The sequence below is a fragment of the Erinaceus europaeus genome, chromosome 1 (assembly GCF_950295315.1).
Source record: "Erinaceus europaeus chromosome 1, mEriEur2.1, whole genome shotgun sequence".
NCBI lineage: Eukaryota > Metazoa > Chordata > Mammalia > Eulipotyphla > Erinaceidae > Erinaceus > Erinaceus europaeus.
This window is the reverse complement of record NC_080162.1, coordinates 130,155,739-130,165,330: the sequence shown is the minus strand read 5'-3', so window position 1 is coordinate 130,165,330 and position 9,592 is coordinate 130,155,739. Positions and strand designations below refer to the sequence as shown.

Below are 9,592 nucleotides of genomic sequence, written 5' to 3'. Positions count from 1 at the left end.
CAATATGCTGACTGTCCTTTTACAGATCCACACATGCAAAAACACAAGGGAAAAGTATCCTTGTTTAAAGACAGAAGACTTCATTATACATCAATAGCAAAAGTTAATATATTAGTACATTTTTAACATTTTATTAGAGGGCGGGTTAATGGTTTATAGTGCAGTTGTTGACACATGAGTAAAATTTCTTAAAATTTCTCTCCATGATAGGTATCTGTAGAACAGTCCCAACACCTCTCTTGGAAATATATCCAAAGGAACGAAATACACCCATCCAAAGAGATCCATGCACACTACTGGGAAATTGTGCCAATGCAGTCACATCTGCCATGTTGTCCCCTCAGGTTACTGCTAGTTCCCGTGAGAGTTGGGACATTCTCAGAGTGCCTGTTCAGCCATGTTGTGCCCTCAGGGCATTGTCTATATCCCCACGATATTTGGAGTGCTTTGGTTACTCCTCCCCCCTCCCATTCTCACGAGAGTTATTATCCTATCCTGGAGTGCTAAGGTTACTCCTCCCCCTTCCCATTCTCGTGAAAGCTGCTCCTATAAAAGCCTTTCTTCTTCCACACCTCGCTCTCTTGCCAGCACTCCACTCTGGTGTTCAGACTCAGGAAAGGTTACTGTGTGAGGCGGCCATTTTCGCTACCTCCATGTGGCCCAACCTGCTTCTCTAGCATCCAACTCTGAGGTGCCAGCACAAATAAAGATTTGTGTTTCCTCTTTGCTCCAGACCCCTCCTCTCTCTCTTCTCCGCAGCCCGCACACAACAACAGCACACTTGTGTTCATAGCAGCACAATTTGTAGTAGCCCAATCTTAGAAGCAACCCGTATAAGAACTCTGGCTTATGGTGGTGTGAGAGATTGAACCTGGGACTTCAGAGCCTCAGGCATGAGAGTTTCTTTGTATAGCCATTAATGCTATCTACCCCACCCTTATAAGTATTTTTTTTTTGGATGTATCTGTTTTGTGGATGTTAAATTATGAAAATCTTTAAAAAAGGTATAAGCAGGTCCACAGTAGACTGCAGTGCAGAGGAATTCAGAAATCAGGAAAACTAGGACTCATGCCATGGATAATAAAGATGCCTTTTACTGAGAATTGAGATACTATATCTAAATTCCAGGACTGTTTTTGGATAGTCATGTTAAAATTATAGTCCAGTAAAAAGTAATCTACTCAAAGGATGTAGCAGGTTCAAAAGATTTTTACCATCACCTCAGATTCAATTAGTCCCAACTGCATCCTTTATTATCTTTTCCTTCTTTTCTTTCTCTCTTCCTTCCTATATCCCTTTCTTTTTTCCTACATCTTCTCTCTCCCTTACTTTCTCTCTCTTCTTCCCCTTCCTTCATTCCTTCCTTTGTTCCTTCCTTAGTTCCTTCATTCCTCTCTTATTTTCCCCACCAGGATTATTGCTGAGGTTTGGTGCAGGCACTATGAATCCTCCATTCCTGACAACCATTTTTCCTTCCTTCCTTCCTTCCTTCCTTCCTTCCTTTCTTTCTTTCTTTCTTTCTTTCTTTCTTTCTTTCTTTCTTTCTTTCTCTCTTCTCCTTCTCATTCTCCTCCTCTTTCTTCTTCCTCTTTCTCCTTCTCATTCTCCTCCTCTTTCTTCTTCCTCTTTTTTAAATTTTTTATTATATTTGATGGGATTGAGAATGGAGAGGGAAGGATAGAGGGTGCAAATAAATTAGACACCTGAAATATCTACAGGCCTGTGTCACTGCTCATGTAGTGTCTCCCCCCCAACCCCCACCTCACAGGTAGGAAGTTGGGGCTCAAACTCAGGTCCTTGTGTATTGTAATGTATGTGTATTTTATCTACAAATTACTCAGGTGCCCTTTGTCCTGCTACTGGCCCCTCATTTCTTCTTTTATGTTTTTTTATGATTTCATTTTAAAATTCTATTTATTATTGGATAGAGACAAAGCGAGAAGGGTGAAAGAGATAAGGAGAGAGATAGAGAGACACCTTCAGCCCTACTTCATCACTTGCAAAGCTTTCCCCCGGCAAGTGGGGACCAGGGGCTTGAACCCGGGTCCTTGTGTAGTGTACTGTATGAGCTTAACAAGGTGCACCACCGCCTGACTCCCTAACTCCTCATTTCTGCAAACCTAGTTCTAAGGCTTCCCTTTACTTTACTTTGCTTGCTTTTACTTTTTTGTTTCCATTATTAAGCCCCATAAATGAGACCTTGTGAATTTCTTAGGTTGATTATTTTCTTTATCTGTATCATGTTAGTAATACCAAAGGTTACATTCCCATAATACATGTAAGTTTACTCTAGCTCTACTATTTCAGTTATGTTTAAGTTCTTGTATTTCTCACTTCTATTACTACAATAGCCTTTTAATGGTCTCGTGGATTTTGACTTTGCCCTCTTAACAGCTTATTTCAATACAGCAACAAAAGAAATCTTTCTAAATATGATAACATCATTCTTTTGTTATGAATTCCAATGCTTTCCAATCTCTCTTGGAATATCACATCTTTTACATCTGCCTATGCAATGCTACATAATCTCCTGATCTCTTGTTTTATTTTTGACCTGATATTTGAGACTTGATCTCATTGGCAACATCAGAGTCCCAATTCCTTGTGTGTGTGTCAAGTCTGCTGTGGCAGTTCTTACGATTTATTTGTGTATGTAGTTGTTACTCTTCTAACTATATTTCCCATGAACACTCATGAGGAGTTCTCATTTTACTTTAATTTCTGCTAAATCTTACTTAAATGTCACCAGACCATCTTATGTGAAAAAAGTAAACTTACTACTAGTAACATTACTTATATTTCTATATTGTTACCTATTAACTTTTTCTTCCTTTTACTCCATAGCATATAAAAAGTTCTGGTATCATATACATTTGACAGAATATATTTCTATTTGCCTATATTTTGTGCCAATCAGCAAGAAACAGAGTCAGTAATAAATGTTTAAGCATCCTTCTCTGACAAGCAAGAAATCCCATCAATATTCTGGGTGCATTTCTCAGGAAATGCTATCAGATGCAACAAAAAGCTATACCATCTAGACCAGTGATCTACATGAGTCCTTTTCATACTAGTTTTTATTTTTCTTTCTTTGCTCTCTCTTTTTTTCTTTCTAGTGTAACAAATATTAGATATGAAAGCATTACATCAAATTATTCTTATTTTTATGTATGTATGTATGTATTGTTGCCTCCAGGTTATCCCTGGGGTTTGGTGCTTTCACTATGAATCCACTCCTCCTGGAGGCCATTTTTCCCATTTTGTTGTGATTGTTGTTGTATTGTTGCCATTGCTGTTGTTGGACAGGACAGAGAGAAATGGAGAGAGTAGGGGAACACAGAGAGAGGGAGAGAAAGATAGACACCTGCAGACATGCTTCCCTGCTTGTGACATGACCCCCCCCACACACGCACAGGTCGGGTGTCGGGGCATCAAGTTCTTCTTGTACATGAAACAGTCTCATTCATCACTGGTCTTAGTTTTATATGAGCTTTGGTAATACTTCATATCTTTTATTTTTAAATGGTTCTTATCTTTATTTATTTATTGGATAGAGACATCCAGAAATTGAGAGGGGAGAGATAGGGAAAGGAGAGAAACAGAGACACCTGCAACACTGGTTTACCACACACAAAACTTTCCCCTTGCAGGTGGGGACCAGGACCTCCAAACTCAGTCCTTGTTCATTGTAACATGTGCGCTTTATATCTTTTACAATTTACCAGTGGTGCTTAGCATAACCCTACCCTACTTAGAGTGGTTGCCTTGAGCAAGGAAATGTCGACAAAAACTGTAACACAGGGAGTCAGGGGGTAGCACAGCGGGTTAAGCGCAGGACCATGATAAGGATCCAGGTTCGAGCTTCTGGCTCCCCATCTACAGAGGCGTCCCTTTACAGACAGTGAAGCAGGTCTGCAGGTGTCTATCTTTCTCTCCCCTTCTCTGTCTTCCCCTCCTCTCTCCATTTCTCTCTGTCCTATCCAACAATGATGACATCAATGACTACAACAATAAAACAACAAGGAAATAAAAGGAAATAAATAAATATAAAAAATGTGAGTGTATTAAAAAAAATTTTACACGAGTTTCACAATAGTCCCAGACAAACAAACAGAAATAATTGCAACAGGAGTAGTACTCTCTGAGAACCAGAATGTAGGCCATGGGAGCCTCAGTTGCCTGACATGTGATACAGGGGAAAACATCCTGTGTGTGGATGGGTTTCATTTATGGGAGATTGTTTGAGTTCCTTGATACTACAACAGTAAAACCTAGCCTATACTAACTAATGAATCATATTCTTCACTTAGCAAGCAGAAACTTTTACTTGCTACTCAGTAAAGATAGATATTTACTATTTCTCTTTACCTTACCCCCAAATTCCAGAAGGAAGGAAAGGTTGAGGATGAGTAGGGCCTTAAGGTCCTGCTGCATGATGATAGAAAATGACATAAGTTTTATGTGAGTGTGTTCCTCAGGTGTGTTCACAGGGAGATGAGAAATTTTACCCATGGGATTTAATTGTATACTATTAACTTCCTAAGTTAATAGTATACAATTTAAAAAGAAAGATGCTCAAGTAAATACAAGTGTTGGTCATTACACCAGCACTCTGCATTGCTTATAGCTGTGGTCTATTTACATAATCATTGTTTTGTCTGAGACCCGCCCTGTCTGCAGGACATTGGCTTAATCCCCACTGACTAGATGGAAGATTGCTACTTTCAAGCTCTTTTCTCCTCTCTACCCCCTATCTACCCATTTCCTTTTCCAGCTGGCCACTTCCGCTTTGGAAGGTATAAAGGCAGTTCTTTTCTGATCAATAAAGGCAGCATTGAAAATGGATTCCAGAAGAATTTAAAGACGGGTGCTGTCTTTGTTGATCTCACAGCAGCCTATGACATGGTCTGGCACCGTGGTCTCCTGGTCAAGATCTCAAGATGTCTGCCTCCATGGGTGGCCAACACTATATCATTTCTTCTCCAAAACAGAAGATTCCGGGTACATCTGGGTGACAAGTCTAGCAGATGGAGACTTGTCTCAAGTGGCCTCCCCCAGGGCTCTGTTCTGGCTCCTACGCTATTTAATATTTACATCAATGACCTCCCAGAAACTTCTTCAAGGTAGTTCATCTACGCTGATGACATCTGCTGTGCAACTCAGGCATCAGAGTTCGACATCCTCAAGGAAACACTCACGAAAGACATGTCTCTGATATCTGATTACTGTAAAAAATGGTGACTAATTCCTAGCACTGCTAAAACGGTATCATCTGTTTTCCATCTATACCATGCCTTGGCCTCACGTGAGCTTAATGTTCAGCTTGGTGATACGAGAATCCGGCATGAAGCCCAGCCAGTCTATCTTGGCGTTACTCTCGATCGCACTCTGTCATTTCACGAACATCTCATAAAAACTGCAGCAAAGGTGGGCGCGAGGAATAACATCATTGCAAGACTGGCCAGCTCCTCATGGGGCGCGAGCACTTCCACACTACGATCATCATCTCTGGCATTATGCTATTCCACTGCAGAATACTGTGCCCCAGTATGGTTCTGTAGCCCCCATGTCCACTTGGTCGATTCCAAATTATATTCCTCCATGAGATTAATTTCTGGAACCATCTGTTCCACCCCGGTTCCATGGCTGCCAGTTCTTAGCAACATCGCCCCACCAGATATTCGTCGGGATGCGGCATCATCTAAGTTCATTTCCCACGTCTACGCTCGACCGGACCTGCCAATATACGCGAATATCTTCGCCCACCCTGTCCAACGCTTGACGTCTCGTCACCCAATCTGGTCCCCTACGCCTACACTGAACTTCTCTGTTCCAGTCTCTTGGAAACAGAGTTGGCAGTCAGCTAAGGTATAGAACAAACACCTCGTCACAGACCCCTGCAAGCGTCAACCCGGCTTTGACCTAGCACGTTATGATTGGGCCCTCCTCAATCGCTATCGAACAGGCCATGGCCGGTGCGCTGCTATGTTCCATCGCTGGGGAGCCAGAGATGACCCGAACTGCCCCTGCAGTTACAGACAGACTATGACCCACATAGTCAATGACTGCCACCTCTCCAGATTCAAAGGAGGTCTCGAAACTTTACATCAGGCTCAACCTGATGCTGTTGACTGGCTACGGAAGAAGGGCAAACGCTAGAAGAAGAAGAAGGCAGCATTGCATTGTGTTCCCACTCAGACAGGAGAGTTCCTTGTTCCTCTCCCCCATCGCTAGGTTGGCTTTGGTCGAATTCTCTCCAACCCAGAGAGCACATGCCCGGGAAGAAACACCCTCAGGCTAGCCCGGCATACAAGTGCATTCATTTAAAATATATATCATTCATTTTAATTTAATGAGAGAAAGCAAGAGACACAGAAAGAAAGATACAAAAAACAGAACACTGCTAAATTGTGGTCTATGATGGTTCTGGGGATTGAACCTGGAACCTTGAAGCCTCAGGCATGAAAGTCTTTTGCATAACCAATAAGCAATTTCCCAGCACCAAATGTGAATTTTATACAAACAACAATATGGACATAAATAAATTAAGAATATTTGAATGAAATGCAAATTTAGCTTGTATTCAGCATTTTATCTGTCATAGTACATATCTCTGTTTTCTAAATCTGGCAGCCTTTCCTCCCAGGTGCCATTTGTTAATGTGTGAAGACATATGAATACACCACACATAAAATTAATTGGCCCACAATTTCAATAATGCTGAGTTGCAAAATGCTCTAATATGGATTATTTTATTTCTTTCTTTCTATACGTATCTTTTTGGCTTACATAGAACTGACTATAATGAACCGTTGTCTCCCTTTCAAATTCTAGTCATATATATATATATATATATATATATATATATATATATATATTCCCTTTGTTATTTTTCCAAATGCATTTACAAAAAGCCTACACCTAAAATTAGGATTGACATTTCTAAGATAATTGAAGGCATGTAAACATCTGTTACCTATATGTGTATATATATATATATATATATATATATATATATATATATATATATATATATATATTATCAGAGCACTTGGCTCTGGCTTATGGTGGTTCTGGGAATTGAACCTGGGACTTTTGGGGCCTTAGGCATGAAAGTCTTTTTTTTGCAGAACCACATTTCAAACTATTCTCCACATACATAGCTGATTCATGTTCACTGGGTAAGTAAGTGAATAAATAAGGAGAAATATAGGCAGATATATACCATTCAGATTTACTCTGGGTCTATGTTTGTGATCTAAGAATAAAGTTAATTCTATTGCCATTTGAAATCATCTAATGATAGGTAGTCTAGCATCTTTTCTATATGGAACATTAATTATTCAGTATTATGATTTTTCTTTTTTTATATTTAATTATTTATTTATTTATTTATTTCCCTTTTGTTGCCCTTATTGTTTTTATTGTTGTTGTAGTTATTATTGTTGTTGTTACTGATGCCTTCATTGTTAGACAGGACAGAGAGAAATGGAGAGAGGAGGGGAAGACAGAGAGGGGGAGAGAAAGATAGACACCTGCAGACCTGCTTCACCATCTGTGAGTCTGTGAAAGCGGCTCCCTGGGGGCTTGAACCTGGATCCTTACACTCATCCTTGCACTTCACGCCACTTGTGCTTAACCTTCTGCGCTACCGCCCAACTCCCTCCTCCTTTTTTTTTTTTTTTTTTAAGAAGTGTCAGGACTGGGAATTGTGCTTCTGTCTGACTCTGAAGTGCATGCTCTTTACCAGCATTTTTGACTCTTTTATTATTATTATTATTATTTCTTTATTGGGAGATTAATGTTTTACATTTGCCAGTAAATACAGTAGTTTGTATATGCATAACATTTCTCAGTTTTCCACATAACAATACAACCCCCACTAGGTCTTCTGTCATCCTTTTCCAGAACCTGTACTGTCTCCCGACCCACCCCAGAATCTTTTGCTTTGGTGAAATACACCAACTCTATTGTATTTCATATACCTTTCTATCCAGGACTATCATCCCATAATAAGAAAATAAACTTCAATTATAAAACCTTTAAAATGTTTAACAATGAGAAGCTTAATTTTAATTCTGCATAATAAAAGTCATGGAATATTTAAACTATATTATTTAGAAAATTCAAAATCACTAGACCCACAACATATATTCTTCTATAGAGGGCAGCAGGGGGAGGCCTGGATTTTTGCCATTTTAATATCATTATGGAGATGTGTTTTCTGAGAGGCAGCCAAGAATAGTCAAGAGATTCTTGAGAATTTTTTATTCTTGATGAGTTCACAAAGCTTATTATAATTCAAGTAAATAATTTAAATTCACATGTAGATATAGGATTGCATCATGTGGTTTACATTCATTTATATATGATTTAGTTATAAATAGGATTTGTCACTTTTGTTATTTTTCATCAAGTATTATAGGTACTAATACATTCCTTGTATATTTCATTAAAAATATAAGTATTATTACTCTTTTGGAATTTGTCTAACATTTTTTTTTGTTTTCTATGAAAAACACCCCTCACTACACACACACACACACACACACACACACACACATAGTAATAATATGATTCTAAAAGCAAGTGATTTAAAACTAGTACTTTATCACCATTCCCTGATTACTAAAACTACTAGTGAAAATATATAAATTCCTTGCTTGTAACACAAAAAGAAAGATAAAGTAATTTGAATAGATGCAAAATAAAGTCACCCTTCGTGGACACCAGCAGATACTAGCACATTTCAATTCCTTTCAAAGAGAAACAAGATGCATTGGAAGTTTAAGAGACTTTCTGAGTAGCAGAAAAATGATCTTTTCTATAACAAAACCAAGCTGTATCCTAAAGAACTTAATAATTTTACACATTTTAAGTCAGAAACAGAAGGATGAATATGGGATGATCTCACTCTCAGGCAAAAGTTGAAAAACAAGATCAGAAGAGAAAACACAAGTAGAACCTGAACTGGAATTGGTGTATTGCACCAAAGTAAAAGACTCTGGGGGTGGGTGGGGAGGAGAATACAGGTCCAAAGAGGATGACAGAGGACCTAGTGTGGGGTGTATTGTTATATGGAAAACTGGGAAATGTTATGTACAAACTATTGTATTTACTGTTGAATGTAAAACATTAATTCCCCAATAAAGAAATTTTAAAAATACGTATTTTACACAAAAGTTTATAACCACATTTTTAATTAAATGCAATATTAATCTTGTTACTTTTTTACATATATTTTTATTCATTTATTGTTGGATAGAAAGAAATTGAGAGGGATGGGGAGAGACAGAGGGAAAGAGGCAGAGAGACACCTGCAGCCCTGCTTCACCACGAGTGAAGATTTCCCCCTGCGGGTGGGGATCAGGGACTTGAACCTGGGTATTTGTGCTCTGTGATATGAGAGCTTAATCAGGTGTACCGCCACCTGGTTCCTTAATCGTGTTTCTATTTAAAATTTTAAATAAAATTAGTTGTAGATTTCTTTTCAAACATAATAGTTTTCTCATAGTAAGTTGTATTTATACTTTTCTTTAAATATATTAGAAATAGTTACTGTTTAAAACAGAATTCACTCTGAATTTGTGTC

General features: G+C 38.6%; 1 non-coding gene across 1 annotated transcript; it reads left to right on the top strand.

The window, feature by feature from the left end:
* The first annotated feature begins 8,462 nt into the window (after positions 1–8,462).
* LOC132542840 (U7 small nuclear RNA) lies at positions 8,463–8,524 on the top strand. Its single transcript, XR_009553809.1, has one exon. It is a non-coding gene; the product is annotated as a U7 small nuclear RNA (small nuclear RNA).
* The last annotated feature ends 1,068 nt before the right edge of the window (positions 8,525–9,592 follow it).